This window comes from Bufo bufo, chromosome 6, assembly GCF_905171765.1.
Source record: "Bufo bufo chromosome 6, aBufBuf1.1, whole genome shotgun sequence".
Classification (NCBI taxonomy): domain Eukaryota; kingdom Metazoa; phylum Chordata; class Amphibia; order Anura; family Bufonidae; genus Bufo; species Bufo bufo.
The window spans coordinates 387,175,320-387,191,368 of record NC_053394.1 but is presented as its reverse complement, the minus strand read 5'-3'; the positions used below and the strand labels follow the sequence as shown (position 1 = coordinate 387,191,368).

At 42.7% G+C, this 16,049-nt stretch overlaps 1 long non-coding RNA gene and 1 pseudogene across 1 annotated transcript; one reads left to right on the top strand and one right to left on the bottom strand.

Annotated features, from left to right (window-relative positions):
- The window catches only part of LOC121005750, a 148,084-nt pseudogene that overhangs the window by 106,062 nt on the left and 25,973 nt on the right, over positions 1-16,049 (bottom strand).
- Positions 11,091-11,840, top strand: LOC121003606. Its single transcript, XR_005779548.1, has 2 exons — positions 11,091-11,427; positions 11,549-11,840. It is a non-coding gene; the product is annotated as an uncharacterized LOC121003606 (long non-coding RNA).

Below are 16,049 nucleotides of genomic sequence, written 5' to 3'. Positions count from 1 at the left end.
CTGTAGCGCTGGCGAATCGCAGCGCAGAGCTCACAGCCTGGGAGGAAAAAAAAAACTCCCAGGCTGTGAGCTCTGCGCTGCGATTGGCCAGCGCTACAGCCTAGGAGAAGGAGATGCCCAGGAGAACAAGAGCAGTCTCCTCCTACTATAAAAAGTTCCCTAAGTCTCCGCCTACTATAACCAAGTGATCCAAGATACTGGAGGGCATAGCAGGAGAACAGAGCAGCGCCCAGGGATAATAGTAAGCGCCGCTGTACAGATCATGACACTTAGTTCACAATGTTTGGACCGATGAAAGGTCCTCTTTAACCAATAGACCTGACAGAACAACAGATTGGGGGGACACCTGAGAAAATAGTGACCATAAAAGTAATAACCTTCCAATTGTCATTCAAAAGAGTGTTTCTTCAGGGAGGAACAAAAATACCAAATTTCAAAAAAGCTAAATTTAGCCAACGAAGAGAGGCCATAGGCCTAACTAACTAGGGCAAAGTTCTCAAAAATAAAAATACAGCCACAAAATGGGATATTTTTAAAAGCATCCTAAAATCAAATTGTGAAACGTATATACCTTATGGGAATAGAAGGGTAAGGAACAAGAAAAAAAACAAATGTGGATAAATAGAAATGTAAAGAAAGCAATAAATGACAAAAAGAAAGCATTTAAATCACTAAAACAGGAGGGTAGCGCGAAAGCATTAAAAACTACAAGGAAAAAAATTGAATATGTAAAATACAAATAAAAGCAGCCAAACTAGAGACAAAGAGATTTATTGCCAAAGAGTAAAACTAACTCTAAAATGTTCTTTAATTATATAAATGGTAAAAAGTATAAATCTGAAGGTGTCTGCCTTATATAGAGTAATGAGGGGGGAGTAGTACAGAGTGATGAGGAAAAAGCAAAACTATTAAATATTTTCTTCTTCACTGTATTCACTGAAAAAAAACAAAAAAACTGTCAGATAAAATTTAAAATCTAAAAGTAAATTCCCCATTAGAAGTGCCTTGTCTGACCCACGAAAAAGTACAGAGGCGTCTTAAAAAGATTAAAATAGTCAAAATGCTGGGACCAGATGGCATACACAATCGTATCCTAAGAATTAGGTAATGTCATAGCCAGACCCTTATTTCTGATATTTAAGGACTCTATACTGACAGGAGGTGTTCCACAGGATTGGCACAAAGCAAATGTGTTGCCAATATTCAAAAAGGGTCCAAAAACAGAGTCCAAAAACTATAGTCCGGTAAGTTTAACATCTGTCGTGGGTAAACGTTTTTAAGGTTTTGTAAGAGATGCTATCTTGGAGTACCTCAATGAAAATAAGCAAATAACGTCATATTAGCATGGCTTTATGAGGGATCGGTCATGTCAAACTAATTTAACCCCTTAAGGACTCAGCCCTATTTCACCTTAACCACCTCAGCTCCCCTAGCTTAAACACCCTTAATGATCAGACCACTTTTTACAATTCTGCACTACACTACTTTTACGGTTTATTGCGCGGTCATACAACTTACCACCCAAATGAATTTTACCTCCTTTTCTTCTCACTAATAGATTTCATTTGGTGGTATTTCATTGCTGCTGACATTTTTACTTTTTTTTGTTATTAATCGAAATTTACCGAAATTTTTGCAAAAAAAAGACATTTTTCACTTTCAGTTGCATTTTTTTTAAAAAAAAACTACATTTCTATATACATTTTTCTCTAAATTTATTGTTCTACGTGTCTTTGATTAAAAAAAAAAATGCAATAAGTGTATATTTATTGGTTTGGGTAAAAGTTATAGCGTTTACAAACTATGGTACAAAAATGTGAATTTCTGCATTTTGAAGCAGCTCTGACTTTCTGAGCACCTGTCATGTTTCCTTAGGTTCTACAATGCCCAGACAGTAGAAACCCCCCACAAATGACCCCATTTCGGAAAGTAGACACCCTAAGGTATTCGCTGATGGGCATAGTGAGTTCATAGAACTTTTTATTTTTTGTCACAAGTTAGCGGAAAATGATGATTTTTTTTTTTTTTTTATTACAAAGTCTCAGATTCCACTAACTTGTGACAAAAAATAAAAACTTCCATTAACTCACTATGCCCATCACGAAATACCTTGGGGTGTCTTTTTTCTAAAATGGGGTCACTTGTGGGGTAGTTATACTGCCCTGGCATTTTAGGGGCCCTAATGCGTGAGAAGTAGTTTGAAATCCAAATGTGTTAAAAATGCCGTGTGAAATCCTAAAGGTGCTCTTTAGAATTTGGGCCCCTATGGGCACCTAGGCTGCAAAAGAGTGTCACACATGTGGTATTGCCGTACTCAGGAGAAGTAGGGCAATGTGTTTTGGGGTGTATTTTTACATATACCCATGCTGGGTGAGAGAAATATCACTAAAAGTCAACTTTTCCCATTTTTTTATACAAAGTTGTCATTTTAGAGAGATATTTCTCTCACCCAGCAAGGGTATATGTAAAAAGACACCCCAAAACACATTTCCCTACTTCTCCTGAGTACGGCGATACCACATGTGTGACACTTTTTTGCAGCCTAGGTGCGCAAAGGGGCCCAAATTCCTTTTAGGAGGGCATTTTTAGACATTTGGATTCCAGACTTCTTCTCACGCTTTAGGGCCCCTAAAATGCCAGGGCAGTATAAATACCCCACATGTGACCCCATTTTGGAAAGAAGACACCCCAAGGTATTCCATGAGGGGCATGGCGAGTTCATAGAAGATTATTTTTTTTTGCACAAGTTAGCGGAAAGTAATTTTTTTTTTGTTTTTTCTCACAAAGTCTCCCTTTCCGCTAACTTGGGACAAAAATTTAAATCTTTCATGGACTCAATATGCCCCTCAGCGAATCCCTTGGGGTGTCTTCTTTCCAAAATGGGGTCATTTGTGGGGTGTTTGTACTGCCCTGGCATTTGAGGGTCTCCGCAATCATTACATGTATGGCCAGCATTAGGAGTTTCTGCTATTCTCCTTATATTGAGCATTCGGGTAATGAGATTTTTTTTCCGTTCAGCCTCTGGGCTGAAAGAAAAAATGAACGGCACAGATTTCTTCATTCGCATCGATCAATGTGGATGAAAAAATCTCTGCCCAAAAAAAAAAAGGAGGGGAAAGGCGTCTGCCAGGATATAGGAGCTCCGCCCAACATCCAAACCCACTTAGCTCGTATGCCCTGGCAAACCCCATTTCTCCATTCACATCAATCGATGTGGATGAATAAATCATTGCCGGGATTTTTTATTTTTTTATATACAAAGTGTTTGCCAAACACCGCCCCTCAGCTCATAAGCCTCGGCAAACGTATCTTTTTTACTGCAGAGGAGAAATCTCATCTTGCAGCGCCGCATACACCGACTTTTGTATAATCTGACAGCACCGCAATGCTTCTGTCAGAATGCACATCAGTGCTGCAGCTGGTTCATCGGTTGGTCCACCTAGAAGGTAAAAAAAAAGAAAAGAAAACAGGCCGCAACGCAATAAATTTATTAGCATTAAGTTTATATAACATTTGAACATTAACTTTTATAAACTTTATTTAACTTTTTGAACAGAACATTAACTTTTGCTTACCGGTGATTTATTTTATTTTTTATTTTTTTACCTTTATAGGACAAACCTCTCCTTCCCCATGGGACAATGTGCAAAGCTCAAAGCGCCCACAGATGTGGCGAAGTACATTATGCACTTTGTCCCAGTTGAAAGGAGAGGTTTGCAGCAGCTGTGAGTGAAAGGGCCCTAACAGCCCTGTGTGCCTGTCCTGTGTAACGCAATCCCTATGATAAGTGTACCTGTGTGTGGTACTTCCGGAAACACTCCCCTAAGCATAGGGCAGGGTGGTCAGGGCAGTCAGAACAGAAATAGCGGGTGTCACACCTTATTCCACTCCTGCTACAGACACGACATCTTTTTCGGGGTGGCGCTTGGGTTGAGGTACCAGAAACGACACTGGGGAAATGTCGCTCGTGTAGACGGCTCACTACACTGGTGGATGGGGCCACGGAACCTTCTGGATACAGGAGGTTCTCGATGATCTCTTCCTGAAATTTGAGGAAGGATCCTGTTCTCCCAGCCTTACTGTAGAGAACAAAACTATTATATGCAGCCAATTGAATCAAATATACAGACACCTTTTTATACCAGCGTCTGGTGCGTCGGGAAACTAAATAAGGAGCCAACATCTGGTCATTGAAGTCCACCCCTCCCATGAGCAAATTATAGTCGTGGACTGAGAGGGGCTTTTCAATGACACTGGTTGCCCGTTCTATTTGTATTGTCGTGTCTGCGTGAATGGAGGAGAGCATGTAAACGTCACGCTTGTCTCTCCATTTCACCGCGAGCAGTTCTTCTTTACACAAGGCAGCCCTCTCCCCCCTTGCAAGATGGGTGGTAACGAGCCGTTGGGGGAAGCCCCGGCGACTAGGTCGCGTGGTGCCACAGCAGCCAATCTGTTCTAGGAACAAATGCCTGAAGAGGGGCACACTTGTGTAAAAATTGTCCACATAAAGATGGTACCCCTTCCCAAATAAGGGTGACACCAAGTCCCAGACTGTCTTCCCACTGCTCCCCAGGTTATCAGGGCAACCGACCGGCTCCAGGGTCTGATCTTGGCCATTTCACAGAGCTTATACAATTTGACCCCATACCGGGCGCGCTTGCTTGGGATGTATTGTTTGAAGCCAAGGCGCCCGGTAAAATGTATAAGGGACTCGTCTATGCAGATGTTTTGCTCAGGGGTATACAAATTTGCAAATTTGGTGTTAAGGTGGTCTATGAGGGGCCGAATTTTGTGGAGCCGGTCAAAAGCTGGGTGGCCTCTGGGACGAGAGGTGCTGTTGTCGCTAAAGTGCAGGAAACACAGGATGGTCTCAAATCGTGTCCTGGACATGGCAGCAGAGAACATGGGCATGTGATGAATTGGGTTCATGGACCAATATGACCGCAATACATGTTTTTTTGTCAGGCCCATATTGAGGAGATGGCCCAGAAAAATTTTAAATTTGGAAACTTGGATGGGTTTCCACCGGAAAGACTGGGCATAAAAGCTTCCCGGGTTGGCGGCTATAAATTGAGTGGCATACCGATTTGTTTCTGCCACGACTAAGTCCAAGAGCTCCGCAGTCAAGAACAGCTCAAAAAACCCCAGTGCCGATCCGATCTGAGCTGTCTCAACCCGAACTCCAGACTGGGCGGTGAAAGGGGAAACTTCAGGTTGGGCTGCCAATCAGGGTTTGCCAGCACCTCAGGGACTCTACGGGCCTGTCTGTGCGGTGGCTGCGACGGGGGAACTAATGCACGTGCCACTGTACCAGCTTCAACTGCCCTTCTGGTGCTCGCCACTTCACCATGTTGTACGGCAGTGCTGGTACTAGGTCCAGGATGGGCTGCGCTGCTGGTGTATGCCTCACCACGTAATCCGGCAGCGCCAGCCCCACTCTGCTGCCCTTGAAGCCGATCTTGCGCAACCTGTGGTCTAGCAACACGGGGCCGGGTACGCCTGGTGGTATCAGGGACCTCAACCTCCTCGTCCGAACTTTGGGTCAGACTGCCACTGCTTTCTACAGGTTCATATTCTGACCCGCTGGATTCGTCAGATGAGGGTTCCCATTCCTCATCCGACTGGATCAGAATCCTGTAGGCCTCTTCAGAAGAATACCCCTTGTTTGCCATTTGGTCAACTAAATTTAGGGGGTATTCCCTGAGACTACCCAAGAAAAAAAGCAAGCCTGTCTTACAAATGGGAGGCTAGCGAAGTACCGGAGGCCGCTGCGATTGGTAAAAAATATCAAAACTGATTTTTTTTATTGCCACATCGCTTGTAAAGGGATTGTGCAGTGATTGAAAAAAAAATATATATTTTTTGTCACTGCGGCGGGGCGGGCGTGGGTAAATGCACGGGTGGGCGACCGATCAGGCCTGATCGGGCAAATACTGCGTTTTGGGTGGAGGGCGAACTAAGGTGACACTAATACTATTATAGATCTGACTGTGATCAGTTATGATAACTTACAGATACTATAAAAGTACCAATGCTGATTAGCGATACGCTAATCAGCGAATCAGTGACTGCGGTGTGGTGGGCTGGGCGCTAACCGATGCTAACTACCTAACAAAGGGACCTAAACTATCCTAAACCTAACCGTCAATACTAGTGAAAAAAAAGTGACAGTTTTCACTGATCACTTTTTTCCCTTTCACTAGGTGATTGACAGGGGCGATCAAGGTGTGATCAAGGGGTTAATTGGGGTGATCTGGGGCTAAGTGTACTGTTGGTGTCTACTTACAGTTATGCGTGCTCCTCTGCTGGGACCAACCGACGAAAAGGACCAGCAGAGGAGCACAGAAGCCATTTAACACATTATATTTATAAATATAATGTGTTAACTGGCTTGTGATTCGTTTTTTTGAAAATCATCAGCCTGCCAGCGACGATCATTGGCTGGCAGGCTGATGACGAACTTGTCCTCTAACTTTTGCCGGCCCGCGATGCGCATGCGCGGGCCGGCTGTGAGCGTAATCTCGTGTCTCGCGAGATGACGCGCCGGCGCGTCCAGGAGGAATGAATCGACCGCCTCCGGAACGCAATCCTGCGTTAGGCGGTCCGGAGGCAGTTAAGGACTTGGCCATTTTTTGAAAATCTGACCAGTGTCACTTTAAGTGCTGATAACTTTAAAACGCTTTTACTTACCCAGGCCATTCTGAGATTGGTTTTTCATCACATATTGTACTTCATGACACTGCTAAAATTGGGTCAAAAAAGTTAATTTTTTTGCATAAAAAAATACCAAATTTACCCAAAAATTTTTAAAGTTTGCAAATTTCCAAGTTTCAATTTCTTTACTTCTATAATACATAGTAATACCTCCAAAAATAGTTATTACTTTACATTCCCCATATGTCTACTTCATGTTTGGATCATTTTGGGAATGATATAAAATTTTTTGGGGATGTTACAAGGCTTAGAAGTTTAGAAGCAAATCTTGAAATTTTTCAGAAATTTTCAAAAACCCAATTTTTAGGGACCAGTTCAGGTCTGAAGTCACTTTGCGAGGCTTACATAATAGAAACCACCCAAAAATGACCCCATTCTAAAAACTACACCCCTCAAGGTATTCAAAACTGATTTTACAAACTTTGTTAACCCTTTAGGTGTTCCACAAGAATTAATGGAAAATAGGGATACAATTTCAATATTTCACTTTTTTGGCAGATTTTCCATTTTAATAATTTTAGTAGTTTACAGAAACACCCCATATGTGGTCATAAACCGCTGTACGGGCACACGGCAGGGCGCAGAAGGAAAGGAATGCCATACGGTTTTGGAAGGCAGGTTTTGCTGGACTGTTTTTTTTGACACCATGTCCCATTTGAAGCCCCCCTGATGCACCCCTAGAGTAGAAACTCCATAAAAGTGACCCCATCTAAGAAACTACACCTCTCAAGGTATTCAAAACTGATTTTACAAACATCGTTAACCCTTTAGGTGTTCCACAAGAGTTATTGGCAAATGGAGATGAAATTTCAGAATTTAAATTTTTTGCCAAATTTTCAATTTTAATCCATTTTTCCCAGTAACAAAGCAAGGGTTAACAGCCAAACAAAACTCAATATTTATGGCCCTGATTCTGTAGTTTACAGAAACACCCCATATGTGGTCGTAAACAGCTGTACGGGCACACGGCAGGGCGCAGAAGGAAAGGAATGCCATACGGTTTTTGGAAGGCAGATTTTGCTGGACTGTTTTTTTTTACACCGTGTCCCATTTGAAGCCCCCCTGATGCACCCCTAGAGTAGAAACTCTAAAAAATGGCCCCATTTTAGAAACTACGGGATAGGGTGGCAGTATTGTTGGTACTAGTTTAGGGTACATATGATTTTTGGTTGCTCTATATTACACTTTTTGTGAGGCAAGATAACAAGAAATAGCTGTTTTGGCACAGTTTTTATTTTTTGTTATTTACAACATTCATCTGACAGGTTAAATCATGTGATATTTTTATAGACCAGGTTGTCACGGATGCGGCGATACCTAATATGTATACTTTTTTTAAATTTATTTAAGTTTTACACAATGATTTCTTTTTTGAAGCAAAAAAAATCATGTTTTAGTGTTTCCATAGTCCCTGAGAGCCATAATTTTTTCAGTTTTTGGGCGATTACCTTGGGTAGGGTATGATTTTTGCGGGATGTATACTTTTTTTCTCCCCCTATTTTTTACCAATTTTTTTTAACTTTATTTGGGGAAAATGACGTTTTTGTAAATTTTTACTTGAAACTTTAAATTTTTTGGGGGGAAACTTTTTTTTTTAACTTTATTTTTCCACTTTATTTTTTGTCCCACTTTGGGACTTGAACTTTTGGGGGTCTAATCCTTTACAATGCATTCCAATACTTCTGTATTGGAATGCATTGGCTGTATGAGTAATACTGTGTGTATTACTCATACAGCTTCTGGCTGTATCTCACAGGCTCGTCACCGGAAGGCAGCGCGATGCCTTCCTTAGACATCGTGCTGCCTTCCATGCCATCGGGTCCCCCCCCCCCCACAGCCCCATTGGGACCCGATGGCACCTCCGCCAGCCGCTGCCGCACAATAAAAAGCCGCAAACCGCAGCTCTGAATTGACCTGCGGTTTGCGGCAATCGCCGACACGGGGGGGAGGGGGTCACGGGACCCCCCTGGGCATTTAGCCTAGGTGCCTGCTCAATGATTTAAGCAGGCACCAGGTTCTGATCGGAACTATACATGACGTACCGGTACGTCATGGGTCCTTAACCACCTCAGTTCCCCTAGCTTAAACACCCTTAATGACCAGACCACTTTTTACACTTCTGCACTACACTACTTTCACCATTTATTGCTCGGTCATGCAACTTACCACCCAAATGAATTTTACCTCCTGTGGTATTGCCGTACTCAGGAGAAGTTGGGCAATGTGTTTTAGGGTGTCATTTTACATATACCCATGCTGGGTGAGATAAATATCTTGGTCAATTGCCAACTTTGTAAAAAAAAATGGGAAAAGTTGTCTTTTGCCAAGATATTTCTCTCACCCAGCATGGGTATATGTAAAATAACACCCCAAAACACATTCCCCAACTTCTCCTGAGTACGGCAATACCAGATGTGTGACAATTTTTTGCAGCCTAGATGCACAAAGGGGCCCACATTCCTTTTAGGAGGGCATTTTTAGACATTTGGATCCCAGACTTCTTCTCACTCTTTAGGGCCCCTAAAATGCCAGGGCAGTATAAATACCCCACATGTGACCCCATTTTGGAAAGAAGACACCCCAAGGTATTCAATGAGGGGCATGGCGAGTTCATCGAAAAAAAATAATTTTGCCACAAGTTAGCGGAAATTGTTTTTTTTTTCTCACAAAGTCTCCCTTTCCTCTAACGTGGGACAAAAATTTCAATCTTTCATGGACTCAATATGCCCCTCAGCGAATACCTTGGGGTGTCTACTTTCCGAAATGGGGTCACATGTGGGGTATTTATACTGCCCTGGCATTTTAGGGGCCCTAAAGCGTGAGAAGAAGTCTGGAATATAAAGGTCTAAAAATTTTACGCATTTGGATTCCGTGAGGGGTATGGTGAGTTCATGTGAGATTTTATTTTTTGACACAAGTTAGTGGAATATGAGACTTTGCAAGAAAAAAAAAAAAAAAAAAACATTTCCGCTAACTTGGGCCCAAAAAATTTCTGAATGGAGCCTTACAGGGGGGTGATCAATGACAGGGGGGTGATTAGGGAGTGTATATGGGGTTATCACCCCCCTGTCATTGATCACCCCCCTGTAAGGCTCCATTCAGATGTCCGTATGTGTTTTGCGGATCCGATCCATGTATCCGTGGATCTGTAAAAACATACGGACGTCTGAATGGAGCCTTACAGGGGGGTGATCAATGACAGGGGGGTGATCACCCCACCATATAAACTCCCTGATCACCCCCCTGTAAGGCTCCATTCAGACGTCCCTATGTTTTTTTACAGATCCACGGATACATGGATCGGATCCGCAAAACACATACGGACGTCTGAATGGAGCCTTACAGGGGGGTGATCAATGACAGGGGGGTGATCAATGACAGGGGGGTGATCAGTGACAGGGGGGTGATCAGGGAGTCTATATGGGGTGATCACCCCCCTGTAAGGCTCCATTCAGATGTCCGTACGTGTTTTGCGGATCCGATCCATGTATCCGTGGATCCGTAAAAAACATACGGACGTCTGAATGGAGCCTTACAGGGGGGTGATCAATGACAGGGGGGTGATCAGGGAGTCTATATGGGGTGATCTGGGGTTAATAAGGGGTTAATAAGTGACGGGGGGGGGGTAGTGTAGTGGTGTTTGTTGCTACTTATTACAGAGCTGCCTGTGTCCTCTGATGGTCGATCCAAGCAAAAGGGACCACCAGAGGACCAGGTAGCAGGTATATTAGACGCTGTTATCAAAACAGTGTCTAATATACCTGTTAGGGGTTAAAAAAATCGCATCTCCAGCCTGCCAGCGAACGATCGCCGCTGGCAGGCTGGAGATCCACTCACTTACCTTCCGATCCTGTGAACGCACGCGCCTGTGTGCGCGCATTCACAGGAAATCTCGCGTCTCGCGAGATGACGCACGGATGCGTCCAGGAGGAATGAATCGACCGCCTCCAGGACGCATCAGTGCGTTTGGCGGTCGGGAGGTGGTTAAGGACTCGGGATCCATGCCGTAACGGTAAGTCATGGGTCCCTAAGGGGTTAATCAGTTTCTATGAGGAGGTAAGTTCTAGACTTGACAGCGCCGAATCAATGGATGTCGTATATCTGGACTTCTCCAAAGCATTTGACACTGTGCCACATAAAAGGTTAGTATACATGTTGTAAAATTATTTTTATTAATATTTTTCACAAAAAATTCGCTATAACACAAATGCCAATATACAGGGCAATATGGAAAGTAATTACATAACGTAGTTACAAAGCCTTATTACAATGTATTGCAAAAATACAGTTTCAGGAATCAGTGAAATACAGAATAGCAAAACAATTGCATGACAAGAAATTCGAACCAATAACAAATGGGAGGAAAATCAGTATTATCTCGCTGGGGTGAGAGGACATTACATAGATGTAACGTGGTTTGTAAAAGTAACTCACAAAATAGTGTAAACGCACGTAGAAAGTTCTAGGTCGCTACACAAAAATCATTTATTGCACTGGAAGACAACCCCCCTCCCACATTCCATAACAATTTAGGTATCAGAGAAGTTTCTGTAATTTTTCCAGGGTCCCCAAACAGTCTCATACTGGTGAGAGGTACGGGAGTCCCAGTGTGCTATTTGCTCAAGACGGTACAATTGATCGCATTTCTGTATCGTGGCATTGGAGGAGAATCCGTAGACTTCCATCTCACAGCTATCAATAGTCTAGCTCAGTGTTTCCCAACCAGTGTGCCTCCAGATGTTGCAAAACTACAACTCCCAGCATGCCCGGGCATCAGTGAGTTACTGATTCCTGAAACAGCTGGAGGCACACTGGTTTGGATACACTGGTCTAGCTGATATTGCAAAGAATATGGGTGGGTTTAGAGCATTTGAGACCACTATATACCGCATAACTTGGGAGATGCAGGGACAGGAAGCTCGCAGAGTTCTGAGATGGTTTTGCAAACGAGCTGCCAGTAGGGTTTTATTTTAGAGCAAGTCCACCAAATGTGGCCGTGAGTGCCTAAGTCACACCGGCATCTCCAACACTTGGGAGCGCATTCCGGGAAGAGGGTTCAGAGTAGGGCAACTGAAGTAATAACTGGAATGGGTGGACTACAGTACCCTGAAAGATTATTAGGGTTATTCACTTTAGAAAAAAAAAAAGACGACTGACAGCAGATCTAATAACTATGTAAAAATATATCAGGGGTCAGTACAGAGATCTCTCCCATCATCTATTTATCCCCAGGACTGTGACTGTGACCAGGGGACATTCACTGCGTCTGGAGGTAAGAAGGTTTGTACACAAACATAGAAGAGGATTCTTTACATTAAGAGCGGTGAGCCTATGGAACTGTCTGCCTGAGGAGGTGGTGATGGTGAGTTCACTAGAGGCCTGGATGTATTTCTGGAGTGTAATAATATATTAAGGCTAGAGCTACTAGAGAGGGGTCGTTGATCCAGGGAGTTATTCTGATTGCCTGATTGTAGTCTGGAACAATTTTTTTTCCCCTAAAGTGGGCGAAATTGGATTCTACAGTTTTTCCTCTGGATTAACTTGCAGGATAACAGGCCGAACTGGATGGACAGATGTCTTTTTTCAGCCTTATAAACTATGTTACATCCTATCGGTCATTCCAATTGACTGCAAATAACTGGCCATTTACAAGTGTGAATGACGCCCCTTTTTCCACATGTCTGGACACCAGCTCTTGTGGGAATCCAGCTGTATTTTTCTGAACTTTCACATATAGGCCTCTGTTTCTGCAGTTTTACAGAAATGGAAAGTCCCCATACCGATCACAGGCAGGGTGGAATACAGTTTTTTTTTTTTCTCTCACCAAACATTTGTGTTTAGAGGAGATTTTATATATATATATATATATATATATATATATATATATATATATATATACACACATACATACACACACACACACACACCTTAGTTTCACTTTTAACTGGATCTGTCCTTTGATTACTAATTTTCATTCAATACAGGAGACTATGTTTTTTTGGGGGGAGCTCTTACAGCGGTCCCAATCATCGTTCCAAGCCCTCAGCTACCTCTGGTAACTGAAAGCAAGTCTCTGTTTTATCTCCCTGTAAAAAAGGAGCAACTGAAGGAATGAAGCCAGTTAGTGACCACCATAAAAAAAACACATAAGGGAGGTCACTAATGGGCTAAGCATGAAGATGGCTTCTCTTATCTGTGGGTTTTTTGATGTTTAACAAGATCTGATTTATGGTTGAAACATTTACCACATTCTGAACATGAAAATGGCTTCTCCCCTTTGTGAATTCTCTCATGTACAACAAGATCTGATTTATTGTTAAAACATTTTCCACATTCTGAACAAGAAAATGGCTTCTCTCCTGTGTGAATTCTCTGATGTATAACAAGATGAGAATTACGGTTAAAACATTTCCCACATTCTGAACATGAAAATGGCTTCTCCCCTGTGTGAATTCTCTGATGTATAACAAGACCTGACTTATGGTTAAAACATTTCCCACATTCTGAACATGAAAATGGGTTCTCCCCTGTGTGAATTCTCTGATGTATAACAAGATCTGATTTTTGGTGAAAACCTTTACCACAATCTGAACATGAAAATGGCTTCTCTCCTGTGTGATTTCTTTGATGTATAACAAGATGTGATTTATGGTTGAAACATTTACCACATTCTGAACATGAAAATGGTTTCTCCCCTTTGTGAATTCTCTCATGTACAACAAGATCTGATTTATTGGTAAAACTTTTTCCACATTCTGAACAAGAAAATGGCTTCTCTCCTGTGTGAATTCTTTGATGTATAACAAGATGTGATTTACGTTTAAAACATTTCCCACATTCTGAACATGAAAATGGCTGCCCTCTTACGTGAGCTGTTTGAGCGAAGATCGAAGATCGGACCTGTTTAAAAGAATCAAATGATGCATTGTTGTTGTGATTGGATGAGGGTATATCTTGCATATTGGCATGCTCTTCAAATGTATCTCGTGTGATACCACAATCACCTACTTCAAAATCTGAAGATACCAGATGTTTCTCTAAGTTCCTGGCACAGTCATCTGCCAAGAATAAAACACATTTTATTATTGATAAATAACCGTAAAATTGTATTGAAGTTTTATAACTTTTCCATATAAAAATATACACAGAGAGTACAAGACATGGCACACAATTAGAATATCAATTGACTAAAACAGTGGTGGCCAAACAGACCACAATCTAATAGCAGACCGAGGGGCATAACTAGAAAACGCTGGCTCCCACCTTGAGCAACTCCCCTGCAACCACCACCCAATCAATCAGTCATTTAAAAAGATATATAAATAAAACATTTCCTAGCGCTGGACAAAAGGCGACGAAACCCCTCTTAATGCCCCACACACTAGTTATCTCCTCTCAGTGTCCCTTTCACAGTGGAATTCCCCTTTACTACCCTCTTCACAGTACTGATGTCATGCCAGGTTATGTGCGGAGGTCTGCCAGGTTAGCAGCACGTGTGTAGCCTTTTGTTTTTGAGTTGAGCTGTATCCGCCTCCCTTCAGGTGCACTGGGTGGGGTCGTTGGTTTGAGTTTAAATTACGCCCACTCCCAGTGTCCTGTGCGGGTTATAGCTTCTGTCTGGCTCAGAGGAAGGAAGGAAGGAATGATTTGCTGTTCCTGCTCAGTATCAAGATAAGTTGTTTTTTGTTTTCTTGTGGTTGTCTGTCTAGGCTGTTAGAGAGACGCCTGCCCTCTCCAGGTCCTGAGGGAGCAGGCTGCCTCTTTCCCCCTTTCACCATCTTAGGAATTTTAGGGAATCTTCAGCCTAGGCACGGGGACACGTTCATTCCCACCTTCATGGTCTGAACGTGGGCATGGAAGTCTAGGGAGAGCTGGTAGGGATTTGTCAGGAGGTGACCTTTATCCCCAGCTTCTTGCCTAGACACTTGTTTGGCTGTGTTCTGTGTATCTTGTATCCTGTCCACTGTGACAACTGATGCTCCCTAAGTGCCTCCACTCAGTAGAATGTCCTCTTGATGTCTCCAAACAGTAGTTATGCTCCCTAAGTGCCCCCACAAAGTAGTTATGCCTCCTTTGTGCGCCCCCTGCAGTAGTGCTTTCCCTTAGTGTCCCCTTTACTGTGAATAAAGTTAAAGTAATACCGTTCTTCCCAGCAGCAGGCAAATATCTGGTGTTTAATGGTGAGACTTTTTGTATGACCTCTTAAGGCTACATTCACAGGTGAAAAAAGGCCATAAAAAACAGACACTCAGTTTTTCATGGCCATTTTTCAACAATTTTTTGCATCCCTTTCCTGGTCCTCTGGACGATTTGCATTCATTTTTAACGGCCATTATTTGAGGATGATTTACATGATTTTTATTTGATTTCTTTTAAATTTAATTACCAATCCCTGCAGTATTAATAATCTACCCCATAGTGGCCCCAGTTAGTAATAATGTCCCCTAGGGTGGCCCCCATCAGTAATAATTAATAATGTTAATAATGTGCAGGGTTTTGTTTTTACGGGAAAAAAAATAATTACTCCTTTCATCCACTTGCACGTGTAGAGAAAAGTCGCTCTTCATTTGGTGCTAAAGGACCTACACTCTCTGTGGGATGACGTCACCATGCGCTCCTAAGCAATAATGCTGGGAGAGCATGGTGATGTCATCACGTTGGTAGCACAAGTCCTTCAGCACCAAGAGAGACTGCCTTGTGTGTAGAAGCGGATAAGGCAATTTATTTTTAATTTCAGCCCTAAATGGCCATTTTCCACTGGTGTACCCATTTTAAACGGCCATAAAATGGATGCACTCCTGTCTAAATGGCCATTAAAAATAGTCCCATTGATTTACATGGGGTCCATCTGGCAGTGAAAACGGCCACAAATAGGAAATGTCCTATTTTTCACAAACACTATTCACTCGTCTAAAAAAAAAAATGGCCATGTGAATAGTGCCATTGACTTCAATTCATTCTAAAATCAGCTGTGTGCCATTTTTCACTGTTGTGTGAATGTAGTCTTATCCTGCAGCCTTTCCCGATTACACAAACTACATATAGCGCCAAAGAATAATCCCGTGACCCGAACATCATCACTGCAGCTAGGACACTGTGCACACCGAGGTCTCTCCAAATCTCAGTCCTTTCACTGTCAAGTAAACAAACTGCATGGCCCACACCATAACATCTTTCTTTTTTCGTGAATTTACATTAAAGGGGTTGTCTCAACTGAGACAATTGGATCAATTCGCCAGGATATGCCCCTATTGTCTGGTAGGTGCGGGTCCCACCGCTGGGACCCGCACCTATCTCCTAAACGGAGCCCCGAAAGTGGTGGAGGATGCGCAGCA